The sequence below is a fragment of the Camelus bactrianus genome, chromosome 3, assembly GCF_048773025.1.
Source record: "Camelus bactrianus isolate YW-2024 breed Bactrian camel chromosome 3, ASM4877302v1, whole genome shotgun sequence".
Lineage (NCBI taxonomy): Eukaryota > Metazoa > Chordata > Mammalia > Artiodactyla > Camelidae > Camelus > Camelus bactrianus.
Genome location: NC_133541.1, coordinates 63,613,521 through 63,626,684, shown reverse-complemented (window position 1 = coordinate 63,626,684; position 13,164 = coordinate 63,613,521). Strand labels below are relative to the sequence as shown.

At 31.6% G+C, this 13,164-nt stretch overlaps 1 long non-coding RNA gene across 1 annotated transcript in view; it reads right to left on the bottom strand.

The window, feature by feature from the left end:
• LOC123615188 (uncharacterized) overlaps nucleotides 1-13,164 on the bottom strand; it is a 464,042-nt gene that overhangs the window by 18,841 nt on the left and 432,037 nt on the right. The window contains exons 12-15 of the long non-coding RNA XR_012505525.1: nucleotides 8,248-8,313; nucleotides 7,135-7,178; nucleotides 6,142-6,299; nucleotides 4,952-4,993 (exon numbers count right to left, since the gene is read on the bottom strand). This is a non-coding gene — a long non-coding RNA (uncharacterized LOC123615188). The remainder of the gene's footprint in view (nucleotides 1-4,951; nucleotides 4,994-6,141; nucleotides 6,300-7,134; nucleotides 7,179-8,247; nucleotides 8,314-13,164) is intronic.

Here is a 13,164-nt window from a genome sequence, read left to right as displayed (position 1 = left end):
TACTTCCACTCATTTTTTCCATCCCATTGTTTGCAATCAATCATCCACTCCCATAACACAGAAACCTGTCATTTTTGTATATCAGCAAATGTCATGCACAAGTTGAAGTATAATTATAAAAACAAATATTCAGAATTTATTCTGTCAAATTTAAGCAACTGGTGCTAAATACAGGTGTGTGTTGAGGAAAATTTATCTACATTTACAAATATGTTCTTAATCCTAAATTGCTACTCTAATGAAATCTACATAACTTATAATTTAAATTACACACACATGTACACTTAATTTAAATGACTTTCAAAAAAGCAAATAAATAGCTTGTTTCCTTGAAAGGATCAAATTACTAGAATGAATTTATGGCAATTTGGGGAAAAAAATTTGCATGAAAAAACATTTTAGATTTTGGCTAAAATATTTAATTTACAGGACAATGTCCAGGTAATAAAAATATAAATTTAAAAAGTTTAAAGTTTATGCATTCATGTTTTCCCTCCCCTCTTTCTAGACTGCCTTAACTAACCATTCGACCAGTATGGAAAGGTCTAAGAATGTTGCAGTAAATGTAAAATTAAAATTAGTAGAGGAAGTTAGGCTTAAAAATGCCTATATCATTTATTTATAAAATGAGTACCAAAAGATGGTTTACAAATTCATTTTGTTGTATTTATATATGGGTAGGTTAATATTAAGATATAGTTTAGTAACATTTTTTAAAACTGGAGAACTTATGCTAATTCTCTAAGAGTATAGTGAAATGATGCATACCACAACTAGGTGATTATATGGACAAAATGGACTGGGGTCGGTGGACAGACATTTACATGTTGCTACATATAAACAATTTTGAGGGTGTATAACACAGAGAGGAGAGAGGGAAAATGCAGACCAAAAGATCTGTGTGTTCATCCCTCATACATTCTGAAGATCTTTAAAAGGAATAATGAATAAAATATCCACATCAAGATATTCTATACTTTTCCAAAATTATTCTTCAAACTAAATAAGATTTATGAGGTAAAACTACCTAAAGTAATCATTTTATATAAATGAAACAATAAATTTTAATCAGTCAGCCAGGATAAAATGATTTATTTGAAAGTCAAAATCTATTTCCACCTATAGGAACAAAAGAAAATAAAGACAATAAGATTATCAAGAACTGTGTGTGTTGAAAGGCGGGATGATTGTGGTTGGTGTATTTCCTTGAAATCCTCATTGGTCCAGCTACTAAAAAAAAATGTGATCACATTTCAAAATTAGATAGTATTAAAAGTAAGCATTAAAATAAGTTGGTAGTTCTGGAGTGATACTTCAGATACTACAAATACATTTTTTCCCCTGCTATAAGTAGTGCACAAACAATATTTTTTGTTAAAAATACAGAATTAGAAGTTGTTTTTGGCATCAATTGTTTTGTCCTTTTATATAAAAATTTGTGCACTAAAATCTTTCAATTTATCACTCTATGTTCCGAATATTAATAAGCAAAATAGCATTCATTCACTCAAATAAATGATTTATATAATATTTTAAAAGAGCAACTGATTGGTATATTTTCTATGTTGTTAAGTTTTGGAAATATTTGAACATTTGCTCTAATACTGACCATTATGGAAACCTTCTTCAGTTGGTGTCAGCTATAAACACCTGACTCCTCCAAACTAATATCCTCCCTATGTTTTCTTTACTTATGAACAAGTACAAGTTTTTATCTAAGATTTTCCCTGTTTCCCTCTGTCTCTTCCCCTCTTCTCTTGCTTTCACAGCTCTGGGACTCAGTGTATGACTATGACCCCCTTATAAGGTACTGGACATCCAAGCTCAAATTCTGGGTCTGCCACTTGCCAAGGGAGAAGTTGGCAAGTGTCCTGAAGTCTCTCAGCCTCAGAGTTACTCTGCAGATCAAATCAATACATGGATGCTAAATGAAATTTTCTCTCATTTCATTACAAATATAATTGTATCATGCCTAAAACATAATTTGCTTTTCTGAAATAAATACTGTAATAAATGCTATTTGGCTTTTTATAATCTTAAATTTATAGCTCTGGAAAACTTCTTTCTAAGGTCACTGATTTCCTCCTAAGGTTCAAAGCTATATGGTTCAATAGCATTTGACTCATCCTTTCTTAAAATTCTCTCTTCTTTTGACATCTGTGATAGCACTCTGTTCTGGCTGTTTATTTTCAGCTCCAAAAGATTCTTGTCAGTCTCCTTGTCCTCTTATCCCAGGTGCCTATTCTTGCTTTATGTCTCTGTGCTGTTGCTGTTGTTATTTTCCTGAATGAGTTTTCTTCAACCACTGAAGCCCCCTCCCCTAGAGTGAAATATCTAGCCCAGATTTCTTGCTTGATTTTCAACCTCATAAAAATATCCACTGATCCTCTCCATTTGGATGGGCCCCGAGACACTGCATATTAAGAACCCTTCAATAATAGAGATATATGGTGTTTTCTTCAGAAAGAAAAGAAAAGAAATTCCCTTGTACAAAAAATTTCAGATACATGCCAGATGTCTTAGACTTCAAACAGGACTAGGTGGATTTTCAATATGATTTGACTGAAATCCTTCATAAAATTAAACCAGAATTCATCACATAATTTTGGATGGTTTGACATTATTTTCTGCCACTCATGTATCTATGGTAAATGCAAAGTGCTGCTAAGAATACTTCAGGAAATGGCTACTGAGCGAAATGTCACTAAAAATATCTTCGTCTTTTCTCTAAACTTCCTAGGTAATTTGCAGATCACTCTATTCAAAAGCTTATAATGCACATTATTATTTTCTTTCCACCTCATTGCACCACATTTTAACTTAACAGAAATCTTCTTGCCTTCTATAATTTGTCAGTCTTTTTGCACTCTGTCTCCTAAACAAAAGAATCTTTTTAAAAGTTCAAGTCAACCGTCCCATGCTAATAGCTTAAGAAGACAGGAAGTGATAGGTGAAACATAGCTATCAAATTCTAGAGAGATTTTAATAAAATACTTAGGAATAAATATGACCAACGAGGTGAAAGACATACGCGGAGAACTACAAAACATTGACTAAGTAAATTAAAGATGATTTAAAGAAATGGAAAGATCTCCCATGCTCTTGGATTGGAAGAATTAATATTATTAAAATGGCCATACTTCCCAAAGTAATCTACCGATTTAATGCAATCCTTATTAAATTATCCAGGACATTTTCCACAAAACTAGAACAAACAATCCTAAAATTTACATGGACTCGCAAAAGACCCAGAATTGCTAAAGCAATACTGAAGAAAAAGAATGAAGCTGGGGGAATAACCCTCCTAGACCTCAAACATTACTACTGGGCTACAATAATCAAAATAGCATGGTATTGGTACAAAAAACAGACATAAGGATAAATAGAACAGAACAGGAAGCCCAGAAATAAACCCACAAACTTTTGGTCAATTAATCTTTGACAAAGGAAGTAAGAACATACAGTGGAGTAAAGATAGTCTCTTCAGCAAATGGTGTTGGGAAAACTGGACAGTTGTATATAAATCAATGAAGTTAGAATACTCCCCCACACCATACAACACAAAAATAAACTCAAAATAGCTTAAGGATTTAAACATAAGACAAGACACAATAAACCTTTTAGAAGAAAACATAGGCAAAACATTCTCTGACATAAATCTTAGCAATGTTCTCCTAGGGCAGTCTACCCAGACAACAGAAATAAAAGCAAAAATTAACAAATGGGACAGAATTAAACTTATAAGCTTTTGCACAGCAAAAGAAACTATAAGCAAAACAAAAAGAAAACCCACAGAATGGGAGAAAATATTTGCACAAGATGAGACTGACAAGGACTTAATTTCCAGAATATATAAATAGCTCATATAACTTTATAAGAAAAAACAAAAAAAACCAATTCAAAAATGGGCAGAAGACCTAAACAAGTAATTTTCCAATGAAGACATACAAATGGCCAATAGGCACATGCTAATTATCAGAGAAATGCAAATCAAAACTACAGTGAGGTGTCACCTCACACCAGTCAGAATGGCCATCATTAAAAAGTCTACAAATGATAAATGCTGGAGAGGCTGTGGAGAAAAGGGAACCCTCCAACACTGCTGGTGGGAATGCAGTTTGGTGCAGCCATTATGGAAAACAGTATGGAGATTCCTCAAAAGACCAAAAATAGACTTACCATATGATCCAGCAGTCCCACTCCTGGGCATATATCCAGAGGGAATTCTAATTTGAAAAGATACTTGCACCCCAATATTCACAGCAGCACTATATACAATAGCTAAGACATAGAAACCACCTAAATGCCCATCGATAGATGACTGGATAAAGAAGATGTGGTATATTTATACAATGGAATACTATACCACAATAAAAAATAAAATAATGCCATTTGCAACAACATGGATGGAACTAGAGATCATCATTCTAAGTGAAGTAAGCTAGAAAGAGAAAGAAAAATACCGCATGATATCACTCATATGTGGAACATAAAAAAAAGAAAAAAAATGAATACACTAATGAGCTCATCTACAAAACAGAAACATACTCACAGACATAGTAAACAATCTTATAGTTACTGAGGGAATGGAAAAGGGGTAAATTTGGGAGTTTGAGATTTACAAATGTTAGCCACTATATATATATATACCTATCTCTCTCTCTCTCTCTCCATATATATATATATATATTTTTTTTTAAGTTTCTTCTGTATAGCACAGGGAACTATATTCAACATCTTGTAATAATCTTAATGATAAAGAAAATAAAAACAAATATATGTATGTATATGCATGACTGAGACATTGCATGCATGACTTACATCAGAAATTGACACATTGTAACCGACTATACTTCAGTTAAAAAAAGTAAATGGGGAAAGAATAGTGTTTTAATAAACAGTGCTGGGACAAATGTATATCTATATGCAAAAAATAAAGTTGGATTCCTACCTCATACCAGACACAAAAATGAACTCCAGCTGGATCACAGACCTAAATAGAAGATTCTGTAAGGCATTTATCCAACTAACAAAATACTGTTAGAAACATGTAATATATTTAATCATATTAATAAAGGTTTATAGCTCTGTTGGATACATTTGAGTAATTTTAGTAATAATGCACTTACAAAGCATTTTAAAATTTTAAAAATAAGTTAGCTGTAAGAAAACGTTTACTGGAAAGGAAATATAGTAATGATATACTTTATGATTTAACTTCTTTTAGAACTATTCATATGAATTACTATGATTTTTAAACTAAATTCAAAAACTAATAATAAATTCAGAATTTAAGGTGAAAAGGTTTTTTGGGACTGTCTTCAACTATTTAGAAAAATTATGAAAATATGGATTTTATTTTCTTAAATAGAATATAGGCATTCATTTATTTTTAAATGAATATGAAGCACAAATGATATTTTGTTTTTCATTTGTCAATTTTTTTGACAAAATTATATGATAACCTAAAATTCTGCATTTCATGCTTCACTTTCTCAGCACACAAAAAGAGTCATTTTGGCAAAATATATTTAATGGCTTCAACATTTTCCCAAGAACCTTATTTAACCCTTTTAATTGATTCATGGATGGACCTGAAGACTGTCATTCAAAGTGAAGTGGGCCAGAAAGAGAAAGAAAAATGCCATATGATATCATTTATATGAAGAGTCTAATAAATAATAACAATAATAATGACACAAATGAACTAATTATTATTTTGATTTCTTGAATATGTGTAAGCACGTTTGACTATCCTTTATGATTGGATTACCACATTCTCTTGATTCTTATTTTGTAGTTGGCTTTATTCCTTTGATAACTATGTAAGTTTAAAAAGTTAAAGATCGAATTTGTTCTTAGAAACAATAATCAGTACATACATGAAAACTAAAAAAATGTGCAGTATACTGTTTACATGTATTTATATGCAATATAATGTGTATGTGCAGTCAAACTATAATAATTCTACATAATAAAACTGGAAAAAATGTATTTTCTTTTTTTTTGACTGGTGCTTATTTTACATGTAATAACATTCCTTAATGTTAGGTGAAGAGCTTGATAACTTTTGACAAATGCATGCAGTACTCTAATCATCACTACATTATGACAGAGAAGTCCATGCCCTGATTTACTCACTGAACATCATGCTTGTTGACTTTCTGTTCCTTGTTAACTTTCTGACTCTGTCAACTTTTCACTTGTTAATCAGATCCCAATATCACTTCCATTGACTTCATGAAAATCTTCATTTTCATAACTTGCAACTTTTGTTTCTCCAACACCGTAGTATTAAGCTAAACAAGCAGGAGTCATGAAATGAAAACATGAAAGGAAGTTTATCATGTTATCAGTTTCCTTTTACATCAGGTTGATGTGTGTATCTTTCTTCACCAATTCCCATTCCCAGATGAAAACTCAGGAGGGGCCCCATGAGTTCACTGGTTACTCCTAGTACTAGTCTCAATTCAAAATTTTGACAGTCCAGATTCAAATAATAACTGAAAGGTTGAACTTGATACAAGTTAACCTTTCCAACTTCTTCACTTGTTAGAGGAAAAACCCTGAAGTCTCTTGGAGGCAGGGTGTAAGTTCCTTTCTCCCTCTTTCCTCATATGGTATTCCCATATGCCATTACTAACCTTTCCATTACTAACTAGAGCTTCTATCATTTCCAAAAAGAATAAAGCAAGTAAAGTTCAGAGAAATATGAAAAGAGGCAGGGGGGCCAGAGAAGGCAAAAGTTTCTCAAATAATTCCTCCTATTATAAGATGGCTTCAAGATCTTTCTAGGGATATGCTTAAATCTACCACATTTTCTGTGTTTTGGGGAAGGCTCTGGCTGGATTTCTTCATTCTTAACTCTCATGACACAATCACTGTTGCCCTTTGGCTCAGTGCTTAGTAAGTCCCCTCAGCTTCTTGCATCATCTTATGGCTAGGTTCCTTCATTCTGTGACAGAAGTTCTGACACTGCCCTCTTCTCTCTCACCTGGGCTGCTTTAGTCAGACTCCTGTCCTTTAGCACTCGGTTCACTGTGTTTTCCTAGAGCAAAGAAAACACTCCAAGCTGCTTTGTGATTCAGTTGAAAATACAAGATGGGGAGCTGGCACATCCCTATTTATACTTACATGCTCAGACAATGAGAATCCCAACCATGCTCTAGCCAAGAGCTCTGTAAATACAAGAGTTTCTATATTAAAAATCCAAGTAAAGAGGATGAATGTCAGAATTATGTATAATTTTTCATTAACTTTTAATTAGTTTATACTCATTTCATATAAAATGCTCTCAAAGCAAAGCACTTCATCTCTTTCTTTCATAGTACATTCTCCCTTTATGCCAAAGTTTCATATAATCAGCTCTATGGATCCTGTAAAGGCAAAGATGTAGTTTTACACGTGGAACCTTTGAAAACTTTCCTAGTTTACTTTCCTAACTCTAGATTCTTCCCTAATAATCCACTGAATGTGTTACTATTGGCCTAATCTTCCTAATCTTCCAACTCTGATCAGATCATTATGCAATAGAAATGCTTCAGTGACTCCCTGTTGACAATAAAATAAAACTGTAACCCCTTGGCCTGGTATCATGGCTCTCCAGGATATGACCATCACTCTCTTTATCAGCCTAATATTTTCCTATAGACCTTGCAAGTCTCACAAACCTTGTTTGTGTGCAAAAGTTGCAGAATCACTTTCAGTTCCAAGTAAGTGTCCAATACTTTCTCATATCTCTGGCTTTACTTATAGGATCCCCTAGGACTGGGATATGTGGGACACACACACCCGCACTCCACGCATTTCTCATCTTTGCATTTCTATATCTTATCCACTTCTCAAGATCCAACTCATAAGCTGACCAGTTGGCATTTCCTGATTCTTCCGAGGTATCCTAGTTCTTTCCTTCTTCTAAATTCCCACTTGACCTGTACCTACCTTATGATATTTATTTCCTACTTAGATGTTCTTTTTCAGCTTATTTTTGTAGCTTCTTTGTGAAAGAAACTAATTTTGTATGTCTTTATCTCACACAGAATTTAAGCCACTCCTTATACTTAAAGCCATACAATAAGATACATTGGAAAAAATAGTAATTTCTATGGACTTGCCCTATATTGCCCTGTAATTGTACTGAATTTGAATACCTTTCAAAGTAAGAGAGAACAAAATTTATAATCCTAAACAACGTTTCACTGGTTTAGTATCTGTAGGTATTATAATTCTTCCAAGTAACATACTTACTGCTACTGATGACAAGTAAGCAAAAAAGCACCTTAGGTAAGTTACTCTCAATCTCAGCTTCCATATCTGTAAAATGGGAAAATAATACACTATAAGGATTAAACAAAACAGCACATATAATGGCAGACAGATAGATGTGCTTACTCAATTAAACGATGTCAAAATTCTTAACAGAATATAAACTGTCAAGACCGCTATTGACGCAGCATTGTTCCTTAATTCTACTGCCGGTATACTCTTATTCCCTACTTCCTAAACCATTAAAATAAATATTTTTAAATAAAATTAATATGTGCTGATTTAAAAAGACTATTATAAAGACATGTGAAAATAAAGAAAATCTTTCATATCGTTACCACCTAGCGATAACTATTATTGACAATTTGGTATCAACCATTTCAGACTAATTTCTTTTCTATGTATTTATAAATGTATAAAATGTTTTATTAAATATACAATACTTAAAACTTGATTTTTTATTTAATAATTTATTATACCTCCTCTAAACACATACACATACATCTCTCTTTCTCTATCTGTCAGTCTATCAACCTATCTCCCTATCCACCTACCTCTGCCTCTGAGAAAACACAGAGAGGAATAATGTACAAGATATATATATACACATATCTACTTATAAATTCATGAAATTACCTAAAATTTTTGGTATAGATACACAAGAGTATAATTTCTATGTTAAAATTAAGATTTTATAGATCCTGATACCTATTGCTAAATTGCAACAGTATACAAAATAACCATTTTTTCACACTTAAAAATCTAAGCATTAATATAAAAATTTACTAATTTGCTAAGTGAAAACTAGAATTTTATTGTTTTAATAGGCACTTTTGTTTATTCATGATATTAAACTTTATCCATACATTTATATATATTTAGTTGTTTTATTGTATAATTCTGTCTCTAATGAGAAGTAAGCTAATTTTAACCTAAAGATACCTACATATTTACCTTTTAAAGATTATTTCTTTCTAAGTAACAGTATGCAGAAAATAAATTGAAAACAAACAGTCAGCAAGGTGCTTTTAGAAGCTGACAGGATAATATATTTTAAAAAGAAGAGAAAATAAAACCAAGAGAACCACCAAGCACACAGTGCCTTAAACTCCCACAACAGTATACTAAAACACATAGAAGCATAACACAAGGTTGAGTCATCACAAACATTTAAAGGTAGTTTAACATTAAAAAAAAATAAAATTGTGTATTAGTTCTTAGAAATATTTCATCTAAATTGTTAATACTAGGTACCCTAAAAGTTGATATTCAGTAGTCTAGAAATTTCACTTATGTGAATACTTTATTCCTATATGATAAAAGTTTAAGCATTAACTTTACCTTGTTATTCTATTGTTAAAAGATTCTATTTTTATAAGATTCTTTGTATACATATGGCTTTATGACATCTGAGTATAATTTGGGGTATATGTCAAAGTGACATTTGGACTTCTCAACTCCTGTGTTATTTCCATACTAGTGTAAACAAGAATATAGTATAAATTGGAGGTCCAAATTATCTCGTCTTAACTCTAAATTTTCACATAATATTTCCTTTTAGCTGAGTGAAGATGCACTAATTTTCTTTAAAAAATTATTTTTATCATCAAGATAAAAACACTGCTTAGAAGAATGCCTAGTGTATAGTAAAAACTCAAGACATTTGTTGAATAAATAGCAATAAACAAAGTGACATGCTTAATTTTATGAACAAGACCATGTTAAAGTCAAATGATTACTCTGTCAACTCAAAAATAATTCAGTCATTATTCAAATATTTGATAAAATACTGTTTATATTCCTTGCATATATAATAAATTAATTTCACCATGGATATGAAAAGCATGCAGTATCATCTAAAGAGAAAGCTCTTACTTACATAAGCTAATATTTACAACCCCTAGATTTTAGTCCTGTGGCTCCTCTAATAATTATGTGGTATTGAACAAACTACTTAACCTTCCTTAGTATTATTTTCTCCAGCTGGAAAGTGGTAATAATAGTAACTCCCAATGCAGCACAGATGGTTGTCGTAAAGATAAAGTGAGATAATAGATGTAGAAGTGCTTTCAAATACAAAACTTACATAAACGCAGGATAATATATAGATGTGTTCAGACAAAAGGAAAATCAGAACAAGTCCACAAACGCAGAATAGCTAAATCTGACTGCAGTGCTTTCAATTCTGAATAGAGTTAGATAAGGAAAGATAACCTAAATAAATTCCAAAAGAACTAGGTTTCCTTTATAGGAGCAGCAATTTGAAATAGATAACCTCTAAATGTCCATGTTGTATTCTGGATACCGGCCAAAGGCTCACAGTATTTCTAAACACGAATACGCAGAAGACTGCAAATTTGAAGTTTTCTGTAATCAAATTTTTTCTTACAAGGTAATTTTATTCCCTCATCTCCCAAATAAATGTACATGTAACTGACACAGGAAATCTCAGTTATAGTCACAGTTGGACCACACTAGTATTGTGATCTAAAATAATTATTTTTCTTAATCTCTCAAGGCTTCATTTTTTAACACTAGAAAAATGAAGAGTATGTATACACGATTTCCATAGAGACTTTCAGAACTAAAGATGTACATAAATATAAAGTATGGACATGTATGTGTGTGAAAACTTTGCAAATCCATACATTACAAACATTCAGAGATAAAAAAATCAGAAATTCCCTAAGCTATTGATTCAGTAATACTGTTTAGCACCTAAAAGTTGCCAAGCATTGAACTAGACCCTACTGATACCAAAATAAATAACCAAGGTTCAATGATTCTTAATAGGAGGGAATATTTCAATAAACAAAGAAGACAAAAGTATGTACATGTATGTATGAATTATGCATGGAAAAGACTCCAATTCCTGGCTCTTACCACTTAGCCACAGAATATGAAAACCAAGCACTTTTAAAAAGTTAAAATGTTTTTAGGTTGCTTTTTAATTTCCAGGAAAATAAAGATTTAAGAGATACTTTCAATATTCAGAGGGAAGGCTTATGTACATATGTTCTATTGCCAAAGGATTGTCTAGAATCGATGGCATTGTCTATCCAAAACCTCAAATTAATAGCATATAGCTTTCAATATATTCCCAAATTGCTGTCATATTTTAAAATAGGTATGTACCAATTGAGTTTGATTTCATTTAAACTTTGGAACTAGAGACACTCAAATCAAAATAAAAATAATTCCAATTAAAATTTAAGCCTCTTAAAAATAAAGTTAAATTTCATATACAAAATGGTTCTGGTTTAATAAAGCTAATTATTTCTTACCTTGCTGATTCCTTTATTACAATAATATTTACCAATTTTACTGGTTTCTGGAATCAACTCTTCATTTTTTAAAACACTGTTGCCTTTGTTTTATTCCATTTCTAAACAATTTAGCCCCTTAAACAGCTTACAATTTTTAAAAGTGTTACTTTCATCTTCTACCTAGAAAACTCTTTCTGCTTTTGTTTCTTCTATATAGTTATTGATAGTCTGACTGAGAAATAATGGCATTGTATAACTTTCAGATAATATGGTTAACATACTAAACTTAAATTGGAATTAATCTGTGTCCTGATTTTTTTTTCCATAGAAATAGTTAAGACTGTATCATGGAGACACTGGTGTTTTATACCCATTTTAATAAACTTTCAAATAAATGTAGATTGTTGATAGAAACATAGAGCTACATGGAATGTTTTCTAATTTTGGAAACATAATTATTTAATTTATTTTCTTCAAGGCTCTGGGTAACTTCAAAAAAAGTATCCAGTTCATCAACCTACACAGACATCTCCACTGGTGTTTCAAAAGCCACCTTAAAAGAGCATGGAGATTTCCAGATCTAACAGAATGACAGACAAGAATCTGGAGAATCAACCAGATAAAATTCACTGAAATAAATAATTAAAAAATAAGGAAAAATTAAAATGTAGCAAGGAATTCACCGTGGCTAAAAATTAGTGAAAAGAGAAAACCCAGGCAGCTTAACCTTTCCATGAAGTGTTTTGACAAAACCAGATTTCCTTGATTTTCCATTGATGATTGCATGGGGTCACATGTCATGGGGAACAGGATATAAAGCTAGAGCCTAGTAAGGCGAGGAACATAAGAAAAAATCCTCTTTATCAAAGTAAGACCTCAGTGGACACACCATCAGTGTACTGGTAAAGTAAAAATGAAGGTGCCACAAAGAAGTGAAGAACAAGAAAAGCCAACTGTCTCAAACTTGGCACTAAGTGAAGGGAACAAACAAACAAAATTTCTCCCCTAAGAATATGCTGTATTCATCTCTGCCCTCTAATGTGTAGTAACTGTTATCTGAAAAGCCTCATGTGGAAAATTTAATTTTAAGTTGCCCTGGTTATTATTTGAGGAACTCAACAGAAGCAAGCATGACTCTCTGAGGAAATCAACAGAAGCAAGCACGAATCTTTTTGGAAGAATATAATTTTAACTGAAGTAAGAATAAATTTCTAGACAAAAATCTCTAAGGTAAATAAGCAGCTTACATTTTTAAAAAATCACAAACACATAGGGAAAAAAGGCACCATGAACGATACCTAAAAGAATCAATTGATAGCAGATTAGTATCCTTTAAGACTTTAGATATTAAAATTACCAGCAATCATATATAAAATAATTATGATTAATATGAAGAAATAAATTAAAAAAACAAGTTTAAAAACACAAGCAAGGAATAAAAATCCATAAAGGGTATCCAATCATAATGAAAAAAAGCAAAATATAACTCTTGCAATGTATAATATAATTAAAATGTAAAACCAACTGGACATATTTAAGAGCATAACACTCACTGGTCAAGTGAGAATTATTGAATTGAAACATAGATCCAAAGAATTTACATAAAAGAAATATTCAAACAAACCAACGAATG